Source organism: Canis lupus, chromosome 17, assembly GCF_048164855.1.
Source record: "Canis lupus baileyi chromosome 17, mCanLup2.hap1, whole genome shotgun sequence".
Taxonomy (NCBI): Eukaryota; Metazoa; Chordata; class Mammalia; order Carnivora; family Canidae; genus Canis; species Canis lupus.
Window position 1 is genome coordinate 12,205,842 of NC_132854.1, and position 23,798 is coordinate 12,229,639.

The 23,798-nt window shown below is 41.3% G+C and overlaps 1 long non-coding RNA gene across 3 annotated transcripts in view; it reads left to right on the forward strand.

Moving 5' to 3' along the window:
- Positions 1 to 23,798, forward strand: part of LOC140607900 (uncharacterized) — a 62,473-nt gene that overhangs the window by 32,294 nt on the left and 6,381 nt on the right. Inside the window, exons 5-6 of one of the 3 annotated variants that reach the window (XR_012009814.1) lie at positions 8,412 to 8,589; positions 10,485 to 10,684. This is a non-coding gene — a long non-coding RNA (uncharacterized lncRNA). Of the gene's footprint in view, positions 1 to 3,351; positions 5,229 to 8,411; positions 8,590 to 10,484; positions 10,685 to 23,798 lie in introns of those variants that run through there. The other 2 variants (XR_012009813.1, XR_012009815.1) reach the window with 2 other exon arrangements.

Genomic DNA, 23,798 nt, shown 5'->3' on the forward strand with positions numbered 1-23,798 from the left:
GACGTATTCTAGATGCACAATAAATGTTTGTAGTAAAAGAAGCAATAATAACTATCACTTAGGGACGCCTTGGTGGCTTAGTGGTTGAGCGTCTGCCTTTGGCTCAGGGCGTGATCCCAGAGTTCCCGGATTGAGTCCCACATCGGGCTCCCTGCAGGGAGCCTGCTTCTCCCTCTGCCTATGTCTCTGCTCTCTCTCTGTCTCTCATGAATAAATAAATAAAATCTTTAAAAAAATAACCATCACTTAATATACCACTTGATACCCTATGAAGATTGTTTGTATGCATCTTGTTTCTTCTAGGATCAATTTAATCCTCAGGGCATGATTTTTTTTAAATTAATTAATTTATTTGAGAGAGCATGGGCCAGGAAGGGGCAGAGGGAAATGGAGAAGCAGATTCCCTGCTGAGCAGGGAGCCCAATGTGGGGCTCAATCCCAGGACCCTGAAATCATGACCTAAACTGGAGGCAGATGCTTAACCAACTGAGTTACCCAAGTGCCCCTTCAGAGGCATGATTTTGCCTATATTTGTAGCAAATAACAACAATAATATATCTTCCTTTGGAGGTCTCTTAACATTTTTTACTCGGAACATTTGTTATTCCCCGTTCTGTGCGTTATTAGGTATGTGAATGTCACTTGAGGAGATTGAACTGTAATATCTCTTAGATGACTTCAGACCATGACATCTGTCATTCATTTTTTCATATAAAAGGGATATAGTCGTGAGAAAGCGACAAGCAATTCAAATAAATGCACCTTCTAAGGCATTTGGATGTTATATCTTTAAAAATCCAAAACTATTAGATTAGTAATTCTCAATCATTTCTTTTCAGCCAGAATACAAGCCAATGAGCTACTCTTATTTTTATACAACCATAAACATTTTTGCTGGAAGCAAAATACTACAGTATTCAAATAATACTACAAAAGATTTTTATCCCCTACAATTGCCAGAATCCCATTCCAATTTACACACAGGCTTATCTAACAAACATGGTCTTTGCTTTAAAGCCCCTCCAGGGGCAGCCCCTGTGGTGTAGCAGTTTGGCACCGCCTGCAGCCTGGGGTGTGATCCTGACGGCCCGGGATCGAGTCCCACGTCAGGCTCCCTGCATGGAGCCTGCTTCTCCCTCTGCCTCTCTCTCTCTCTCTCTCTGTGTCTCTATGAATAAATAAATAAAAATCTTAAAAAAAAAATAAAGCCCCTCCAGGAGATGTACAGATATTATCCAGTCCTCTATCCACTTTACATTATTGCTAAGCCAGTAAATCTATGTAGCTGAACCATAAAAATACACATTTGGCAAGTTTGAGCAGCCAGAGAAATTTATTCACTTATTATGTCTACTGAGGGGTTTTGAACCTAATACACAAGAATTTGGTCACTTCGGTCAAATTACTAGCACTCTGACTCATTCCACAACACAAATAGAATGAATTTGTGCATATCTCTCCCTGAGGAAACAAAAAGGGAACTTGAGGCTGATATTAAAATAGATTTCTCACTCTCTGAGAGCTCAGTGGTCTGTTTATGTTATCGAAAGTTCTGGCACTGTGGGTCAGGCTCTCCTGGGTGCTGACAGCTCACAATCTCAAAGCACACATTCAAGACAATGTGGGAAAGATTCGACACTTTGCAGAGAGGCAGTGAAGCTCTAAGGCCTATTGACAGATGTTGAAGCCGGGTGGCAAAGTATAAAGCAGGGAGCCCCGAACAGTCAAAGCTTCTTATCAGCAACACAGCTAACTGTCGTCACAGAAACGTCCTGCAGAGGTGGTTGGACTTAATGACACTGAGTGAGAGTGAAACAGAAACTGAATCAAGAGGAGTGCTTTATGGGGGTGGGGGTGGGAGTGTGGTAGCTACATAAGTACAACACTAATCTTAAATAAATGAAAAAACAGCAGCTGTGTCTAGTGCTCTTGATACTCAGGGTCCAGACATGACATATAGGTTACCTAGAAAGTCTCAGCAACTTCATCAGATTCTAAGAGGTATGATGTACCTTAGTCAGGAGAGACTCACTGCCATCACATGCAATAGCCAAATCTAACTGGTCTAACCAAAAAAGAGTCACAATCCAATATGGCAGACATGGGGCAAGGAGCTCTTCACATGCTCACTCAGGAACACAGGCTTCACTTCTCTGGTGGCCTTTCTATCTTCCGGAGCCCTAGTGTCCTCAGAAAATTCTCTGCACCCAACCAACAGACAAGGGGAGAGGAACTCTTGGAGAACCTGAGGAGAGATTAGGGACCACATTCAACAGGCCAAGACTAGCTACATGACCACCATTACACAGTGGGAACTTGGGAGACTCAGTCTAGCTGTGTGAACAGGAAGGAAAGAAGAGCCTGATATCGGTGAGCACTAGTAGCCTCTGTTACAAGCATTTGATGAATGAAAAGAATGAAACTCAGTTTTGAAAACAAACTTATTAGGGGTCCCTGGGTGGCTCAGTTGGTTACACATCTGACTCTCAATTTCAGCTCAGGTCATGATCTTAGGGGTGAGATGGAGCTCCATATCAGGCTCTGCACTAGGCACAAGAGTCTGCTTGTCCCTCTCGCTCTGCTCCTGCCCCCCCACCCCTGACCTCTTTCTCTGAAATAAATGAAAGAAAGAAAGAGAGAAAGAAAGAAAGAAAGAAAGAAAGAAAGAAAGAAAGCAAGCAAGCTTGTTAAATTTGGGAAAAGCAAACACAGGACTGAACTTCAGTAAGAGGTCATATATTTAATTCAACTAGTGTTGTCTGTTTTCAAAAATGTTCTTTGGGCCACCACATTTGGAATTTCCTTCAGAAACAGCACAGAAGGCCCGCCCGGGTGGCTCAGCGGTTTAGCGCCGCCTTCGGTCCAGGGCATGATCCTGGAGACCCAGGATCGAGTCCCACGTCGGACTCCCTGCATGGAGCCTGCTTCTCCCTCTGCCTGTGTCTCTGCCTCTCTCTCTCTCTCTCTGTATCTCTCATGAATAAATAAATAAAATCTTAAAAAAAAAAAAAAAAGAAATAGCACAGAAGCTCAATTCCACATGGTCATCCTGGTTAAGCCAACCTGAATTTATCCACCATGTGAATGATATCCATCATTAATATCCATCAATTTGGTATTTGTTTTTTTTTTTCAATTTGGTATTTGATTCTAAAAATAATGCCTTGAATTGCTTAAATTTTACATAGTCAGAAAGCGTAAATTTAAAAAAAGAAAGTATAAATAATTCTCTATGAAGTGTGAATGAATGTAGATGAATCTTTCCAGAATTAATCTTTATTCTTTGAAAGGTAACCTGCAGAGTGATGTCAGCAACATGGTAGAATAGTTTTCTACTGTCTTCCTCCCAAGGAACACCAATTTTAACAGTTGCCCATGGATGAGAGTGCTTTTCGGGAAGTCCAGGAGTTTTAGCAGAGAAGCTCCAGCATATCATTGAAGAAAAAAAAAAGCAACAACCAGGAAGAGTGGACACATGAAGATAGTAAGAGGAAAAGTTTTATTGGACCCACATGGCTCCTCTTCCAAAGCGGCACAGCTCATGCCAAGAGAGGCCTTGTCAGCTGGTTGGCAGCATCTCCCATGGGGGAAAGTGAAAGTATGTGAGCGAACGCCTGGCTTCCCCAGCTGCATGAGAAACCCACTTCTTTCCCACTCCATCTAGAATACTGAGGTGAGCTGCATGACTAGGGGGAGGAGCTAAGGGAACTGCAGTACTCTGAGCTTTCCCCTGGACTTCAATTCTGAAGACCAAGGGTTGGCTCTGTCCTAAGGTAAGCCAGTGCCCACACCAGTGAAGTGACATTTAACCATTTTCCTTTATTTCCACAAGGCAGGAGCAGAATGCTTGTAGATCAATCTTCCTGAAACTTCTTCTAGCTCTGTTCTTTCATGTACATGTACCTTCAAAGGGTCCCTTTCTCTCAGAATCTGAGATCTCTGTGCTTTGGACCCAATCAGCTTTTCAAGGCTGACCTCCAAGAACTCTCCTGCCTTGGTTTGTGTTCCAGGTACACCTTGCTCTCTCTTCCTGCAGTCACTTCTCGTGCTCTGCCTCTGTGCTCTCCCTCCTCCCTCCTCTGAGAACGAACCTCATCACCCTGTCTCATATCCATGGAAATTCTATCTATCCTTCTAGGTCCAGGGAAAAAAGGCCTCTTTCTCTACAAAATTCCCCATGATCTATCTGAATCTCCATAACACTTAGGGATCATCTCTTATCTCAAGTACTTTGTTCCTTATGTGAATTGTTTTCTCCCTATCTTAGAAGAAGTGATATTTTGTATTTCCCTGATGGCAAGTGACGCAGAGCATTTTCTCATGTGCATGTTGGCCATGTCTATGTCTTCCTCTGTGAGATTTCTCTTCATGTCTTTTGCCCATTTCATGATTGGATTGTTTGTTTCTTTGGTGTTGAGTTTAATAAGTTCTTTATAGATCTTGGAAACTAGCCCTTTATCTGATACGTCATTTGCAAATATCTTCTCCCATTCTGTAGGTTGTCTTTTAGTTTTGTTGACTGTATCCTTTGCTGTGGAAAAGTTTCTTATCTTGATGAAGTCCCAATAGTTCATTTTTGCTTTTGTTTCTTTTGCCTTCATGGATGTATCTTGCAAGAAGTTATGTGGCCGAGTTCAAAAAGGGTGTTGCCTCTGTTCTCCTCTAGGATTTTGATGGAATCTTGTCTCACATTTAGATCTTTCATCCATTTCACACCAGTGAGAATGGGGAAAATTAACAAGGCAGGAAACAACAAATGTTGGAGAGGATGTGGAGAAAGGGGAACCCTCTTACACTGTTGGTGGGAATGTGAACTGGTGCAGCCACTCTGGAAAACTGTGGAGGTTCCTCAAAGAGTTAAAAATAGACCTGCCCTACGACCCAGCAATTGCACTGTTGGGGATTTACCCCAAAGATACAGATGCAATGAAATGCCGGGACACCTGCACCCCGATGTTTCTAGCAGCAATGTCCACAATAGCCAAACTGTGGAAGGAGCCTCGGTGTCCATTGAAAGAGGAATGGATAAAGAAGATGTGGTTTATGTATACAATGGAATATTACTCAGCCATTAGAAATGACAAATACCCACCATTTGCTTCAACGTGGATTGAACTGGAGGGTATCATGCTGAGTGAAGTAAGTCAATCGGAGAAGGACAAACATTATATGGTCTCATTCATTTGGGGAATATAAATAATAGTGAAAGAGAATAGAAGGGAAGGGAGAAGAAATGGGTGGGAAATGTCAGAAAGGGAGACAGAACATGAAGACTCCTAACTCTGGGAAGCGAACTGGGGGTGGTGGAAGGGGAGGAGGGCGGGGGGTGGGGGTGAATGGGTGACGGGCACTGAGGGGGGCACTTGACGGGATGAGCACTGGGTGTTATTCTGTATGTTGGCAAATTGAACACCAATAAAAAATAAATTTATTATTTAAAAAAATAAAATAAATTAAATTTTAAAAAAAGAAGTGATGTTTCTCTCAATGGTGCAAGTTATCTCCTTCAACTTTCTGTTCCCTCATACAGTGGAGTAAGATGACTTTTACCCAGTAAAAATACACTAAGCATTTATTACATATTTCATGGACTCAAATGTGAAGCAAATTAATGATATCAAATATTTGTCAACAAAAAACAACTTTTACTTAAACACGTATGTGCTAGACTCTGTCTTAAGAACTTTTCATGCATTATATCATGTAATTGTCATGTAGATATTTCTATATAAATAATACTTATATTTATTTTCAGTTTGCTTGGCTATTTTATAACTATTTTATATTTGTCAACTCTAGGTATAACTTAATAACTCACTTACTTGTAATGTATAAGTTCCAAAATTAAAGTTAAGTAAAGTATTAGAGGAAATACAATATAACCTTTCCCATTTAGGTAGACTCATGTGTAGGAACTTCATATTTTTTGGTTAAAAAAGACTTTAAAAAAAAAGATTTTATTTATTTATTTTGAGAAAGAAAGAGCAAGTGAGGAGAGAGCGAGTGTGAGAGTGATGGGAGGGAGAAAGAATCCCAAGCAGACTCCACACTGAGTCCAGGGCTGACTTGGGGCCAACACAGGGCCTGATCCCAAGGCTCTGAAATCATGACCTGAGCAAAAATCAAGAGTCAGATGCTTAACCAACTGATCCACCCAGGTGCCCCCAATTAAAAAGCTTTGATTTAAAGTACATTGGTAGTGGGGCACCTGGCTGGTTCCATTGGTAGAGCACGCAACTCTTGATCTCAAGGTCAGAGTACAAGCCCCATGTTGGATGTAGAGTTTACTTAAAACAAAAAACCCAAACCAATACATGGTAGTTAAAAGAATTAGTGTGTATCAGTCAAATGATAACACATAAGGGAGGGGTGACAGTTAATAACATCAAGGATGAATTCTTCACAGATTGTGCCCATAACAACAACGAAACCCAGTATTTTCTCTCATTAGATCATGCATTTCCACTATTTTTTAAAAGTGGGTTTTAGGGATCCCTGGGTGGCGTAGCGGTTTGGCGCCTGCCTTTGGCCCAGGGCGTGATCCTGGAGACCCGGGATCAAATCCCATGTCGGGCTCCCGGTGCATGGAGCCTGCTTCTCCCTCTGCCTATGTCTCTGCCTCTCTCTCTCTCTCTCTCTCTCTCTCTCTCTGTGACTATCATAAATAAATTTAAAAAAATAAATAAATAAAAATAAATAAATAAAAGTGGGTTTTAAGTAGAAATGTTAGTGAATTCCTGCTCTACAAGAAGAATTCTTTTCCTGCCCTATGCTTCCTATTGTTAACATAGGGCACAGGCCAAATTTTTGACCTCTTGCCCTTGAAAGCATTCTCTTAATCACATTCTTAGTTATTCTGTCAGTAAGTCAGAAAGTGGATTTATATTTTATCATGCAAGGCACAGCAATACTCCTTGAAATGGTTGATTTTTATAGCCAGCCAGGCCTAATCACCAAGTTCACTGTCTGGTCATTGCCAAGGAGGAGGTATAACCCTCCTGCTCGCTCATTATAGCCAAGTTTCTGCAGTAAATATTTCTTTTATTGTGGAAAAATATATGTAACATAAAACTTACTATTTTAACCATTTTTAGGCATACAATTCAGTGGCAGTAAGTACATTGGCAGATGGTTCTACAACCATCACTACTACCCATCCCCACATTTTCATCAGCCCAAAATCTGTACCCATTACACACTAACTCCACATTTCTCCTTCCCGCTAGGGAGCAACCTGGCACCCCTGGCAACCACCATTCAACTTTTTGTCTCTGTGAATTTGGCTATTCTACATACCTCATGTAATTAGAATCAACCACTAAATATTTTTAAATCATCTCCTTCCTTAAAACAACAACAACAAAACAAAAAGCCCTAAAAACCCCATGTGTTATATAAATCTTAAGCATCTTTGATTAAACAAACTGGCTGAGTTTATTGAAAAGCCTAAATAAGTCTCTCCGTCCTGGGACTCCTGGGTGGCTCAGTCGATTGAGCACCCAACTCTTGGTTTCAGCTCACATCCTAATCTCATGGGTCGTGGGATTAAATTGGCTCGGCACTCAGTGGGAGTCTGCTTAGATATTCTCCCCCTCTGCCCCTTCTCCAGCACAACACTCTATCTTTCTCTCTCTCAAATAAAGAAATAAAATCTTTTTTAAAAAAAATTAAATTCAATTTGCCAACTTAGAGTATAACACCCAGTGCTTATCCCATCACTTGCTCTCCTTAATGCCCAGCACCCAGTTACCTCATTCCCCCACCAACCTTCCCCTCAATTTGTTTCCCAGAGTCAAGAGTCTCTCAGGTTTGTATTTCTTTAATTTTTCCCTATTCAGTTTCCTCTCATTCCCTATGGTAAATAAATAAAATCTTTTAAAAAAAATTCCTCCATCTCTCAAAAAACGATTGCAGATGACGGATTATTTAACCTGTATGTGTACCAAAGCTTCATCAACACAGGCTAGCGCCACTTGAAGTTTCTAGAGAGATTTCACTCTCTCGTCATCGGGGAGATATCCCAAGAATTCTGGGATTTTCCCAAACTCTAGGAAAGAAGTTTATGCTTTTAAATTGTGAAAGTAAGAGGTTTTGTTTTTGTTTTTTCCCATTGCATGTCAATTTGGGGAAATATTTGCTGAGGGGAACACATTTTTCCCCCCACATCAAATCAAACGGCTAAAGTTAACTGGTTAAGTTTTCGGTGTTCTTTTAGAGATAGTCCAGTTTTGCTAAAAAAGAATGATTGGTTTTAGTTTGCCTCAAAAATGTCATTAGAAAATCCACGAGTTTTTTTCCCCCTTATTTTATGTAACAGTTGTTGGTATATGGACTTCCTTTTAGTTTCTAAATGTGTATTTAGACAAATGGAGCTATTTATTTTGGTTCAACACCCTTTTTTTCTCCTTCAGTGTTGAAAAAGAAAGTATGCTGTGTGGTTATCTTGGAGGCCTCATGAGTTTGGCCTGACATCTCAGCTGTCCTTTGACCCCTGCAGCCACTGCAGCAGAAACCTACTGGCAGCCTCCTGCCTCACCTCCTCCCAGGGCTTCTTGTTTTCTGCCCTGAAAATGTCTACTTGGCACTCAGGTATGTGCAAGCTGGAAGTGTGTGTGAGTGATGGGGGTGCGGGGGGTCAGGGATAATTTGTCAATGTCAGCTTGGTGGGACATAGTCATCCCTGATAGTTGGTCAAACATTATTCTGAATATTTCCATGAAGGTGTTTTTTTTTTTTTTTTTTTTTTTTTTGATGAGATGAACATAAATCAGTGGACTTTGGGATGCCTGGGTGGCTCAGGGGTTGAGTGTCTGCCTTCAGCTCAGGGCATGATCCTGGAGACTCAGGATCAAGTCCCATGTCAGGGTCCCTGCACGGAGCCTGCTTCTCCCTCTGCCTGTGTCTCTGCCTCTCTCTGTCTCTGTCTCTCATGAATAATAATAAAAAAAAGAAATCTTTAAAAACAAAAAGGAAAAACAAATCAGTGGACTTTGAGTAAAGCAAATAGTTCACCCTGACGTGGGTGACTCTCATCCAATCAGTTGAAGGCTTTCAGGGAAAAAGATGGAATCTCTGTGCAAGAAAAAATTCTGCCAGCAGCTGGTCTGTAGATTCAAACTGCAGTTCTTCCAGAGAGTCTCCAGCCTGCCAGCCTACGGCATCAGGCTTTAGATTTGCAAAATCTCCACAATCACATGAGCCAGTTCCCTCAAATCAGTCCATCAATCTATCATCTAGCTAGCTAGCTCCTGTTGTTTCTCTTTCTCTGAAGAATTCTTTTTTTTTTTTTTTTAGTTTTTTTTTATTTATTTATGATAGTCACACACAGAGAGACAGAAAGAGAGAGAGCGAGAGAGAGAGAGAGGCAGAGACAGAAGCAGGCTCCACGCACCGGGAGCCCGACGTGGGATTCGATCCCGGGTCTCCAGGATCGCGCCCTGGGCCAAAGGCAGGCGCCAAACCACTGCGCCACCCAGGGATCCCCGCTCTGAAGAATTCTAAGAAAGGTGGGGAAAAGAAGTTAACACCTCATGGAGCATCCCTTGGTCCAACAGGAAACTGGAGCCTTGGCTATATGCTTCCCCTTATAAATGATTCTGAGGTGCTCAATATGGCTCCTTAGAGGGTCTCAGTGGGGGATGCCTGGGTGGCTCAGCGGATAAGTGGCTGCCTTCAGCCCAGGGCGTGATCCTGGGGTCCCAGGATTGAGTCCCACATCGGGCTCCCTGCATGGAGCCTGCTTCTCCCTCTGCCTGTCTCTGACTCTCTGTGGCTCTCATGAATATATAAATAAAATCTTAAAAAAAAAAAAAAAAAAAAGAAGGTCTCAATGGGATCCTCATTAAACATGCATGTGACCAATAATACATCTTCCCATTGGTCCTGCCTTCTCCCTGATTTCGCTCTTGGTTGCTCGCTCTTGCCTGGGGATCACTTCCCAAGACAAAGTACCTCACATAAGCCCTTGCATAGGTAATGTCACCTGTGTCTCTGTATTTCTTTATGTCTCTGTCTCTCTCTGTCTCTCATACACGCACAAACACCCTTCTCCATTCCGCTTTCCTCTGTGTTGGTTTTCTTCCTTGGTAGGTGAAGCTTACCTCAACTGAAGTCAAGATACCCACAGTTTTAAGCTTGTGTCTTACTCCCTTTGCAAGCCCACAGTGAAGAAGAGCGTTTTCCCCCCAGTAGTGCTTGTACAATTCCTGGCTTGATGCTCCCTGATTCCGGTTCCCTGGCCATAGGGAGTGGCCTGGCTCCGAACCAATCTTGGCTGAAGAGGCCAGTCCCACCCAACCTATTTATACTGAGAGCAGGAAGGGGATACCCACCCAAAGGGGGTCCATATAGGAAACCAAATCCACAGGCTGAGGAGATTTAATTCCTCTTCAACCTCATCTCTGCTAAACCATTCCCTCTTCCCCTCAAGATAGCCAGGAAGCAGTCCCTGTGCCTTTCCTGATTACCTCCTGGCTTATCTCCAGGTGCCAGACTACGCTGGATGTGTGGGCAGATCTCTCTCACATAAGTAGTAAGTATAGGGATCCCTGGGTGGCACAGCGGTTTAGTGCCTGCCTTTGGCCCAGGGCGCGATCCTGGAGACCCGGGATCAAATCCCATATCGGGCTCCCGGGGCATGGAGCCTGCTTCTCCCTCTGCCTGTGTCTCTGCCTCTCTCTCTCTCTCTGTGCGTGACTATCATAAAAAAAAAAAAAAAGTAATAAGTATAGGACTTTGTCAAAATGACTCCTTCCTGGGGAGCCTGGGGAGCTCCATGGTTGAGCATCTGCCTATGGCTCAGGGTGTGATCCCGGGGTCCTGGGATTGAGTCCCACATCAGGCTCCCTGCAGGGAGTCTGCTTCTCCTTCTGCTTATGTCTCTGCCTTTCTCTGAGTCTCTCATGAATAAATAAATAAAATCTTTTTTTAAAAAAATGACTCCTTCCCCTTCGTTGTACAAAGCAAGGGCCTTAGAAACATAAGACTTCAGAACAATGGTGCCCCACTCAGTTTTCCCTCATGATCTACATCACCCCTCTCTTCCTCTGACACTTTGTGTTTCTCAAATGCATTTTTGGGACACCAATGGAGTGTTCTACAATTCGTTTGACACTAGCTACCCTAGCTTCCCAGAGTTAGCACAGATCCCACACATTAAGAAGGGCCCAGTCCTACAAGACCACTCCCACTTAAGACACCAGCTTGAGGACTGGGGGCCACGCTACTTGAACTTCTGTCCAGCTCAGCTGCAAATTTGGATGTTCTCATGATGCCCCCTCATGTTTGATAATTCACTGGAACAACTCACAGAATTCAGCAAAGTGCTGTACTTGTAATTACCATTTTATTATAAAGGTTTCAAGTGAACAGCCAGATGAAGAGGAATATAGGGAGAAGTCTAGAGGGGTCCAGAGCACAGGAGCTCCTGCCACTGTGGAGTTGGGGTGTGCCACCCAACTGGTATGGAAATTGCTCACCATCCAGGAAGCTCCTCTAAACCTTCATGTCCAAAGTGTTTTAAATCAAGTTTTCATTATATAAGCATGATTGATTAGATCATTGGCTATTGATGATTAGGCTCAATCTCGGTCCCTTTCCCTTCCCTAGTAGTTAGGGGTGGGGCTGAAGGTTCTAACCATCTAATCCTAAAATTGGGCTTTCCAGCAGCTTCCCCCATCCTGAAGCTTTCTACTTCCCACACCCACCCCAGTTGCAGCATTAGCATAACAAAGGCACACCTAGCTCTTGGGAAATTCCAAAGATTTTGAAGCACTATGCCAGAAACCAGGGACAAAGACCAGATTTTATCTTATGATACCACACTCTTTCATGACTGCTTGCCTAGTGACGCACCACTTGCCATCTGGAGGAAGATTCTGGCTGCAGAAGGATGGGGATGGGGGGCTCCAGACTCCTGTATTAGGAACTTCATCTTCATTGGTTCATTGGGAACCAATGATCAACGTGACTGATTTCACTTTTTTAAAGTGAATAAGCAGACACCCTCATCAAAGTAAGCATTAGTCTTAGGAGCAGAAAAATGTTTGCCTTTAGCCCAAAAGGCTGACTTCTTGCCCGCAGAGTTTTCGATAAAGATGAAATAAGTGCTGATTGCTACGATTCTTTAAGGATCTTATGATGTCCTGTACATCTCATCGATAGTTAATATCAGACTGAATGATAAGCGGTAGAGAAATCTTGCAGAAGTAGTTTTATGAGTAGACATTTGAAGAAACATTTATGGTCTAATACTCCATGCATGTCTCTCTCCTCCCTCTTGAGCATTAAGTGTATAACCACCAGCTTCATACCGCAAAAGTAACTCTTTCTGCCCATGGGTCCTGTCCCCATGCTACTTAAATAAACTTACTAAGTTGCATTTTGAAACATCTCAAGAATTCTTTCTTGACCGCCATACTCAATGATCCCGCAAGATTACTAACTTTATTAGGTTCATAAAAGAAAAGTATATTCTCATTAATGAGACTTTGAGCTTGGTTACCCCTTTGTGCTAGACATGGAGAGTCAGATCCTCCTTCTACCACTTCAAGGAAGGACTCGATGCCCAGATGTGGGAAACAGAGTCAGCAAGCAGCTTCCAGCTGGCAGTTCTATTGGAGTTTCCAATGCCAATGGTCACCTCACCTCACTTGAGGTCATGCCCTTCCTGGGCAGCTCACAGCATATGGATGAATAATGTGAGAATAAAGGCCTAGTCATTTCAACTTAATGCATGACAAGTCTAATGGGCAGCATTCACTCAAATGGTCAGATTGGCCAATACCAAGGGTTTGATGGGTCTTCACTGCATTTCAACTTCTTCCTTCCTTTCTGCCTGACCTGATTTCTTTTCTCCTTGAAATAGGGGTCATAAACTCCATCTCAGTATCTTCTGGAGCACCTACCCTGTGACAACTTTGTAAAAGCATAAACTTGGTGTATTTGTGCATCCTTCCTGACACTGGCTTCAGCAGTGATTGAAATAACTAGAATGGGGATACCTGGGTGGCTCAGCAGTTGAGCGTCTGCCTTCCCTTCAGGGTGTGATCCTAGAGTTCCTGGATGGAGTCTCACATCGGGCTCCCTGCATGGAGCCTGCTTCTCCCTCTGCCTGTCTCTGCCTCTCTCTGTGTCTCTCATTAATAAATAAATAAAATCTTTTTTTTTTTTTTTAAAAAGAAGAAAAGAAATAACTAGAATGGCCCTGTCCTCCCAATCTGGTATTGGTGACCTCAGCTCCAATTAGATTACTTCTGACTCCTAATTTTCTCCTTGGTTGGGATGAAACCACTCAAGATTATTGCTATTCTCTCTCTCTTTTTGTTTAACTTTTAAAAAAATTTAAATTCAACTTGCCAAAATATAGTATAACACCCAGTGCTCATCCCATCAAGGGCCCTCCTTTGTGCCCATCACCCAGTTACCCCTATTGCCATTCTCTTTAACAAGGATAATCTTAGGTGGTTTTCCTTCCTGGAATGGCTCCTTTCCTTTTCCTACTCAGTGTGGAATTGCTTTTGAAGAAATTGACTTTTTTTTTTTTTAATAATTGATCAAGGGCACCTGGGTGGCCTTCAGCTCAGGTCATAGTCTCAGGGTCCTTGGATCCAGCCCCACATCAAGCTCTGCTCATCGAGGAGTCTGCTTCTTCCTCTACCCTGCCCCCTGCTTGTGTTCTCTCTCTTTCTCTCAAATAAATAAATAAATAAATAAATAAATAAATAAATAAATAAATAAATAAAATATTTTAATAAATACACAATCACTTTAAAGGACTATAGCGTCCCCACAAATTTTTTTAGATTTTATTTATTTATTCATGAGAGACACACCGAGAGAGACAGAGACACAGGCAGAGGGAGCAGGTTTCATGCAGAGAGCCCGATGTGGGACTCCATCCAGGGACTCTAGGATCACACCCTGAGTGGAAGGCAGATGCTCAACTGCTGAGCCACCCAGGCATCCCCACAAACAAGTTTTTTTTTTTTTTTTTCCACAAACAAGTTTTTTAAGGGCTATTTTCCTTGGAGACCTTCACTTCCTTGGTTTCCCCCTCTCACCCAAACACAGAAGCTGTTCAATCTAAATTCCTGCCCTGAGTTACCTGGGTGGCTTAGTCAGTGAGGCGTCTGACTCTTGATTTTGGCTCAGCTCATGATCTCAGGATCTTGAGATGGAGCCCTGTGTTGGGCTCCTGGCTCAGCAGCAAGTCCACTTAATATTCTCTCCCTCCTTCTGCCCTTCCCCATCCACCAAAATAAAGCTCTTGCCCTAACCTTTGAGGCTCTTCAATCTAAAACTCTTGCCCTAATCTTTCTCTTGATAGGTAATTAGCATGTTAATCAAGGACAATCTCCAACATCATCACCTGTCGTACATGTTCATAAATTCTGTGTTTCAGTCAAGTCTATTTGATCTTAGAGTATTGGGTGCATTTCCAAAACCTATATTCGTTCTCTACTCCTCAAGCCACTTTTCTGCCTGTGTGTACTCCCCTGTCTTTTCATTCCCACTTTTAGTCTCTCTTTCTCCATGAAGACTCCCAGCTTTCATTTATTTCTTTGTGCCCTGAACACCTATATTTAGGAGTCATGTGCTACCTTGAACTGTTACTCTATTATGTAAATGTCCTTTCTCCCCATCTGGACTGCATCCATACTCCTATCTCCCAGAGAGTTTTATGCTTCATATGCGCTTGTCACTTTCTGACCCCCTATATCACCTGCATGGCAAATGTGTCTGTCACTGTTGCTGCATAGCAAGCCAGCCACAGTCCTGTGGTTTGACTGAGCTCAACTGGAAATTCTCCTGTACGGTCTCTCGTGCAGTTGCAATCAGATATCACCTGGGGTCTCAGCCATCAACCCTGCATTGCAACTGTCAGGGGATCACTTGCTCGGTCTACCTGAGGCAGGGCTCGCTGCTCCTGCTCATCACTGGGTAGTCACATGGCTGCCCTAATACTTAATCTCACTTCAAATACCAGCATATTTGATCAGCACATCAGGAAATAAAATAGGCTTCATGAGAACAACCAGGGACTGGGCAGAGTTGGTAATTCACCTTAGTCATTGAACCTGGTTCTTAGCAGCTACTCTTCCTCTTGTCCAATAAAGCTGTGTGCTAATTTAACTATCAAAGGGATACATGGAAAAGACAGATTAAAAGACTCTCAGAGATTTCCTTGAAACAGGCTTGAATTCCCAGAGGACATCATTCTATAGCATCGTTTTCTTCCTTTCAATAACATTTTCTTCCCATTGTGTGCCAACACCCGTCATGTGGCATAGAAGTATTAATCATCCATGTGGAATTTTATGTTTTCAAAGTCTCTGAAAAAAATCAACCCTCTCCCCCGCCCCCACCAACTGAGCTCAGACCATGGCCCTCTGGACATGCACAAACCAGTCTGGTTTTGTGTGTGTGTATTATTGGGTTACCAGCCAAGTTGCTAAACTGACTCACCTTGTTGGTTAAATACCTGTGAATTCAGGGAAAATTAGTCGAACTCATCTAAATCAATCCTAGATAGAGATGGGTTAGTGTTTCACCATTTGTTGCATTGTATGTGCTGAAGTCCCCAGCAGAGGGGACAAGCGGACGTTGGGTGAGGTGATGACATTGCAGGTATTGTGTTAGTGCTCTCAGTCTCTAAGTCACTACCTGTGAAAATCGGCAATGTAGTAATTACTGTTTCAGACATGCCAAATATATAGTTTGACTCAACATTTCACTTTGATGAGAAGAACCTCAGAAGATGATGAATGAACAAGACCTGAATGTGTGTCACATTATGAAACCAGGCATGTGGAAGCACATCTCCAAAACAGGTTAGAGACTTGTTTCCCCTAAAATCTTGTCCATCTCAGTAGCATCACTGTCCATCTAGGTACTCTGAGGCCAAAGCCTCAGAGTCAACGTCTCTTTTCCCTCACCTTACCCAACCCCATCCCACCCCAGCCCTGCCACCATGTTTGCTATAAGCCAAACTCTCACCTCACAATCCTGATATTGTCAAACCTACTCCTCATCTCTACACCCAACAACATCACTCCAGCCGAAGCTACCAGGCCCTCCCACTTGGACAATTGCAATAGTCTTCTCCCTGATTCATAGATTTAAGTGAAAAATATTTTTTAATTTCTGCAAAACAAAAAGTACTATAACAAAATAATGACAAATGACTAAACAGGAAAAGTCTCTCTCTCTTTCTCTCTCTCTCTCATATACACATAAAACTAAGGTTGGGTTCCTTAATATATAAAGAGTTAACACATTTTTAAATTATTATTGTTAAATACAGAGTATTATTGAAAAGTAAATATTTAAATTGAAAAATGGGCAAATTATTTGTAATAAAGGAAATATAAATAATTCATAAATGATAAGATGCTCAGTCTCACCCTAACAAGAAAAATGAAATTCAAAGTTTAATGAGATGCTGTTGACACTCATAAGATTGGAAAATTTTTTTAAAATTTAATAATGCCCCGAGGCAGATGGAGGAACTAATGGTCATGGTAGGTTAAATTTGTCCATTCTCTTTGGATACCAATTTAAAAAGCAATAGCAGATTTTCCCATGCACTTACTTTTTTTTTTTTTCAAGATTTTATTTATTTATTCATGAGAGACAGAGAGAGAAAGAGAGAGAGAGAGAGAGAGAGAGAGGCAGAGACATAGGCAGAGGCAGAAGCAGGTCCCATGCAGGGAGCCCGACGTGGGACTTGATCCTGGGACTCCAGGATCATGCCCTGGGCTGAAGGCAGGCACTAAACCACTGAGCCAACCAGGGATCCCCAGCATTTACTTTTTTTTGACTTGGCAATGGTACATCTAGAAATTTATTTTACAGATATATTTGCCCATGAGCTTAAAAATGCAAACATACATTGTAGGAACAAAACCCTGGCCAAATGCCTGTCGGTAGGGAACTGGTTAAATACATTTTGGTATCTTTATGGTGTGGAATACTACACAACAGTGAAAAAGAATAAAACAAAATGACTTGGTATTAATAAGAGAAAATTCCCTAGAAATACTATTAAATTGTAAAACGCAAGATGCAGAAGAGCATACATAATATGCTATCTTGTCTTCAACTAGGGGTGGGGAAACATACATGTACTGGGGTGGGGAAACATACATGTACAATGTATATTTCTTGCATATGCATAGACTTTCTGCAAGGATTTTTAGACCGTGGTAACAGTGTTTGCCTTTGGAAATATGATCGGAAAATTGGGGGTAAGGAAGAGGAGACTTACTTTTTACTATATTTCCTTTATGATGTTTGAATTTATACTACATTAGAGAATTTATACTACATTACTTTTCAAAAAGCCATCATATATCATTTAAAAATTTTCCCATAAAAGGAGTTTAAGTGATCATTTTATTTTGATAATATAAAGTTAAATTATGAAAGATAAAGAGAAAAGAACAAGTTTTATCCTGTTGTTTTAAAGGATAGCATTAGCAATGTCATCTGGAAAAGTGTGATTTTACCTAAAGAAATAATAAGACATTTCATGGGGCAGCCCGGGTGGCTCAGCGGTTTAGCGCCGCCGTCAGCCCAGGGCCTGATCCTGGAGACCCGGGATGGAGTCCCATGTGGGGCTCCCTCCATGGAGCCTGCTTCTCCCTCTGCCTGTGTCACTGCCTCTCTCTCTCTGTGTTTCTCATGAATAAACAAATAAAGTCTTAAAAAAATAAGAAATTTCACTTCTGTTATGTCTTTCTGTTTTCAGAATTACTACATATAAACTAATACTTCAGACAAAATAATAACTAATATTAAGTGTTTACTATGAACAAATACTATGTGCTTCAAAATTACTGTTTTCATCTCCCTGTTATAGGTGAAGGAATGAGAGCTCAGAGAGATGAATTAACTTGCCCAAGGTCACAGAGCTAGGAAGTTACAGAGCTGATGCAAACCTACGCAGTCTGACCCCAGAGCCCACATTCTTAACCACTGTACAGTTTATTTATTGTGTTTAATGACTCATTTGTTTCACACAAAACAACACTTAAAGGTATATAATTTCCAATTCAAAGCAAATACTTATCAGAAAAAAGCATCTAACCTTGATTGTAGCAAATAAAAACACAAATGTCATAAGTTCATAAGTCCCATAAACAAAGCCATAACATTGTTTTTTATTTTATGGGCAATGATTAATAAAAAATATATATAATATTTTAATACATTTGTTTTTTTATTTTAATACATTTGAATAACAATTGGGAAGTATGACAGCTGGGTTATGCATATAGTACACAAGATTTTTTGTGTTCATATTCTTGACCTTCATGAAATTTTTTTTAAGTTAATGTGAGTTTATATCAATGTAATATTAGTTTCAGATGTACAGTATAGTGATTCAACAATTCCATGCATCACCTGGTGCTCATCACAAGTTCACTCCGTAATCCCCATCACCTGTTTCACCCATCCCCCTCCACCTTCACTCTGATAGCCATGAATTTGTTCTCTATAGTTAAGAGTCTGTTCCTTGGTTCGTCTCTTTCTCTCTTTTTCATTTGTTTAATTTCTCATGAAATCTTAAAGTAACAAAATGTTTTAGGTCAGTATTAAGGATTGAATTGTGCTCCCCCCAACCCCCATGCAAGATACGCTGAAGTCCTAACTTCCCAATATGGGTTGAATTGTGTTCCCTCAAAATTCTTATATTGAAGTCCCAATTCCTATTCCCTCAGAATGTGAGTTGATAGAGAAAAGGTCTTTACAGAGGTAATCGAATTAGGGTGGACCCTAATCCAATATGACTGATCTCCTTATAAAAAGGGGAAATAGGACATGGAGCCAGACATGCAGAGGAGAGATGGTATGAAAAGATATATGCGAGAAGACAACTACAGCTGTCTATGTCCAAGAGGAGGCCTGGAACTTTTCTTCCCTCAGGGCCTTAAGCAAACACTAGCCTCCTCCACCCACGAAGGTAACCAAATTTGGAAACAGGGCCTTTGTGTTGAAATCAAAAGCACCTCCAAAGAGGGGAAGATAAAAATGGCAAATAGGAATTCCAGGGGATCCAGGCAGAGCAATAGCATTATTCAACCTGTCAAAAGATCTGCCTGTGATATCTGGAGTCCAGAAATCTGGATACTAATTGCCAGTCCTGCTATTAACTTGGGTAACTTTAGGGCATACGTTTGTATCTTGAATCTCAATTGACTCTTCTGGTAAAATGAGATAATGTTAATGCTTTTACAATTTTTTTCCCATAAAATGTTTGCTCTTTGGGCTGATATTTAGGTGTAGGTGGTATAGCTACATATTGGTTGCTGAAACAAACTGTTCTGTATGGGGAGATAAATAGTCCCTCCCTTTACTACTTTGGTCCCCTCCCTGGAACCCCTGGATTTCCCTACAGCCTGGCAATGGAAATGCTGGGGATCTCCCCCACACTATGGCCAGTGTTCTTTCTAATTAGTTGGCTGTTAAAGATTTTGACTATCATCCCCTAATCAAGCACTTGCTGTATGTCTAATCCAGTGATCCAGGGACATAAAAGACTTAGACGATTTCTGCCTTCAAAAAGTTTAAACTTGGGGTGCCTGGTTGCCTCAGTTGGAAGAACATGCAACTGTTGATCTTGTAGTTGTGAGTTCAAGACCCATGGTGGTTGTAGATATTACTTAAAAATAAAATCTTCAAAAAAAAAGATTACACTTAATTGACATAGTTAAGTGTAGTTTAAATAATTAGGAATAATTATGCACTAAGCTCTGTGTCTTAGTTCATGTGGGCTGCTGTAACAAAAATACCATACACTGGGTGGCTTAAACAATTATTTCTCATAATTCTGGAGACTGGAAAGCCCAAGGTCAAGACCTCAGCAGATCCAGAGGCTGGTGAGAATCCACTTCCAGGTTAATCGATGGCTATCTTCTCACTGTGTCTTCACACAGTGGGAGGGATAGGGTTACTCTTGGGGGTCCCTTTTATAGGGACACTAATCCTGGTCATGAGGGGAGAGCCTTCACCTCCCAAGGGCCTCCCCTCTTAATGCCATCACAATGGACATCTGAATGCCCATCTGTGAATTTTGGAGAGATACATTCAGTCCATAGTACTCTGCAATTCTGACACTAACCAGTGAACATTTTCTGGGAAAAAAATTATAAAAACATTATACAAGGGCACAGTACTAATCTCCAATTTTCCAGACTGGTTGACTTCAGCCATGACCCTCAGGTTTCAGTTAGGCTCCAGGACATTCAAATTAAAAATTCATCAGTCAGTGGCTTTGTTAATGCAGTTCCCACCACTTTATTACATTTTTTTCACAAATTAATGAGCTCTTTTCACATTGTGTATATTGACACAACTAAATTTAATACACAAGGAACCTGTAAAGTTCTGGAACCGATATTTTCTGTAACAGGATTGGTGGCATATTACCTTTTAGTAAGAAGATGCTTTATTAGAGGAAAAACAAAATGGCCAGTGCAAAGACACCTATGATTTCTTTCAGGGTATTCCAAGCCACACGGGTGCAAAAGGAAAAGAAGATGACAGAAGATCCACCATCTTCCTAGTATAAAGCTTTGAAAAGCAAATTCATTTCCACTTGATCACAGACCAGGAAGATGAGTGTTTGATGATACCATCTGACACCATTGATTGACCATCTGGGATACGTTTGGTCCAAGTCCTCACCTCAGTTTCAGTTTGCGGAGATAAAAAATATGACCCAAACCTACCCATGAAAGTTGCCTACCTGGCAGTGTTCTCAAGACCTAGTGAGAACCAAAGATGGCAATTGGAGCTGGAGAGTGATTAGTTAGGATCCAGGACCCAAGTCAGGGGAGAAGGCAGGCACTGGGGAAAACTTCTATTCTTCGTCCTGATATTTGGAGAAAAGGTTGGGAAGTAATTTGAAAAAATTATGAGCCTCTTCACATAATTTTATGTTGACATCTAATTGTTTTCATTACAAACTTGACATTTCTTAAGTATTATAATTCTGAATATTAAAATTTAAAATATTCTTGAACTGTCACATCACTCATTTGAGTAAACCCAATGGAATCTTAATTCCATGGCAATCTAATAATCACATCATTTGTTTAAAAACACAGGTCATCATTACAGTTGGACAGTTCACATTGTTTTATTTATTTATTTATTTATTTATTTATTTATTTATTTATTTATTTTAAAGATTTTATTTACTTATTCATGAGAGACACAGAGAGAGAGAGAGCGGAGACACAAGTAGAGGGAGAAGCAGGCTCCAAGGAGGGAGCCCAATGTGATACTCAATCCCATGACTCCAGGATCACGCCCTGGTCTGAAGGCAGGTGCTAAACTGCTGAGCCACCTAGGGATCCCCTCTTGTTTCCCTTCAAACTTCTATTTCTTTTATACTTCTTCCTTAGTAGTTTATCTTAATGTATATTTTTAAAAATACTATATTTATTTGAGAGAGAAAGAACATGAGTCAAGGGAGAAGCAGAGAGCAAGGGGGAAGGAGAGAGAATCTGAAGCAGACTCCTCATTGAGTGCAGAGCCTGATGTGAGGCTCAGTCCCCACGACTGAGAGATCACAACCTGAGTGGAAACCAAGAGTCAGAAGCTTAACCAATTGAGCCCCCCAGGTGCCCCTTAGTGTAATTTTTTATTCTGGAAAGTTTTTTTATTGCTCACCCTTTCATGATGCTTTGCAATAAAAATATGTACATAAATTTATGTATGTATGTATGTATTTTTGAGAGAGATATTGAACTGCATAAGAGCAGGTGGGCAGGGACAGAGGGAGAGGGAGAGAGAGAGAATCTTAAGCAGGCTCCATGCTCAGCACAGAACCTACCATGAGCCTCACTCTTAGGACCCTGAGATCATGACCTGAGCCAAAATCAAAAGTTGGATGTTTAACCAACTGAGCCACCCAGGCATCCTTGTGTTGTTGTTGTTTTAGGATTTTATTTATTCATGAGAGACACAGAAAGACAGAGGCAGAGACACAGGCAGAGGGAGAAGCAGGCTCCATGCAGGGAGCCTGACATGGGACTCGATCCCGGGTCTCCAGGATCAGGCCCTGGACTGAAGGCAGGCACTAAACTGCTGAGCCACCCAGGGATCCCTCAGCCAGGCACCCTTGCATATAAATTTAACTTCCTGTGACCATAAAATTGAAAGTGATAAAAATTTCTTTTGTACTGAGTTGATATTATTACTTTTAGTCCACAAATGATTAATAGGACAAAGTGTATTACAAACTTTTATAAATGATGATTAAAGTACAGATTTATTGAAAATGTTGCCAAAAAAAAAAAAAAGAAAAAAGAAAATGTTGCCAAAAACTAGAAACTGCCTAGATGACCATTGACAGAAGAATGGATAAACCAACTATAGTATACTTAGACAGTAGAATCTTACTTAGGAATAGAAAGGGACAAACTACTTCCACATGAAACAACATGGGTGAATCTTGAAAGCCTTATTCTGACTAAGAGAATCTAGACACACAAGAACACAGGTTATATAATTCCCATTTATATGAAGTCCTAAAATAGGCAAAACTAATCTATGATCAGAGCATCAGAACAATGGTTGCCTCTGGGGCAGATCTGGAGCAGAGACACAAAAGGAAATGATGTCAGGGAACTTTCTGGGTGATTGTAGTGCTCTGTATCTTAATGGGATTTGAGTTACACATGTATATGCATTTGTTGAAACCCATAGAGTATTTTCCTTAATATCTGAGCATTTCATTGTATGTTTATTTGTCCTCAAAAGTAAAGGGCACAACTGACAACAAGTATTGAATTCTAACTAATGACCTGCATGCCGAAGTATTTCAGGTGAGAATTTACCGATGCCTGCAATTTACTTTGAAAGATGTCTGGATTGATAAATGGATAGAGGGAAGGATAGATGGATAGATAGGTGACATAGCAAGCTAAGTAAAATAATTCTAGAATCTAGGCAATGAGTATTTGTACGTTTACTGCAAAATTCTTTCAACTTTTCTCTATGTTTGAAATTTTTTGCAACAAAATATTGGAAAAAATTAATTTGAAAATGCACCTCTTACTGAGGTGGGTGAAATATCTTCAGCCACGTATTTCCCTTCATTTATCTAGAGAATATTAACTCTTGCTAGAATTAATGCCAGGTTTAGCATCTGCTTCATGCATGTTTTCCTCTTTCTAAAATGTAAGCACTATAGAAACATGTTTAAGTAGATGGGGAGATGGAGGCTGGTGGAGAGAAAGCATCCAGTTGAGAGAAAAGAGGATCCGACCAGTGTTGGTGGTGTGGAAAGAGGGCCCTGATACTAGACACTACAAGGTAAAATCAAATGGACTTATGGCAGAGAGAATGATCCAGAACTGACAACCAAGTGGCTGTTTGAGAAGAGAAGACAAAGCTGTTTCAGAGCGTTCTAACGCTGGGGACAGTAAAGCTGAAGAGCCCATCAATAAAACTAGGAAACACATTCTGGGAGCAGAGAGAAGGTATTTCTGAACATTTTTATCTTCAGGCCCCAGGGGGATACCCAGGGGGAGAGTGAGGAGCAGGGATTCAGAAGCGTGTGTATGAAGCTTAGAAGCAAGTGGGGGAAACTGAGTGGGGGAAAAATCAGAGAGGGAGACAAACCATGGGGTACTCTTAACTCTGGGAGACAAACGGAGGGTCGCGGAAGGGGAGGGGAGTGGAGGGTGGGGTATCCGGGTGACAGGCATTAAGGAGGCAGGTGATGGGATGAGCTCTGGGTGTTCAATGCAGCTGATGAATTATCAAACTCTACATCTGAAACTAAT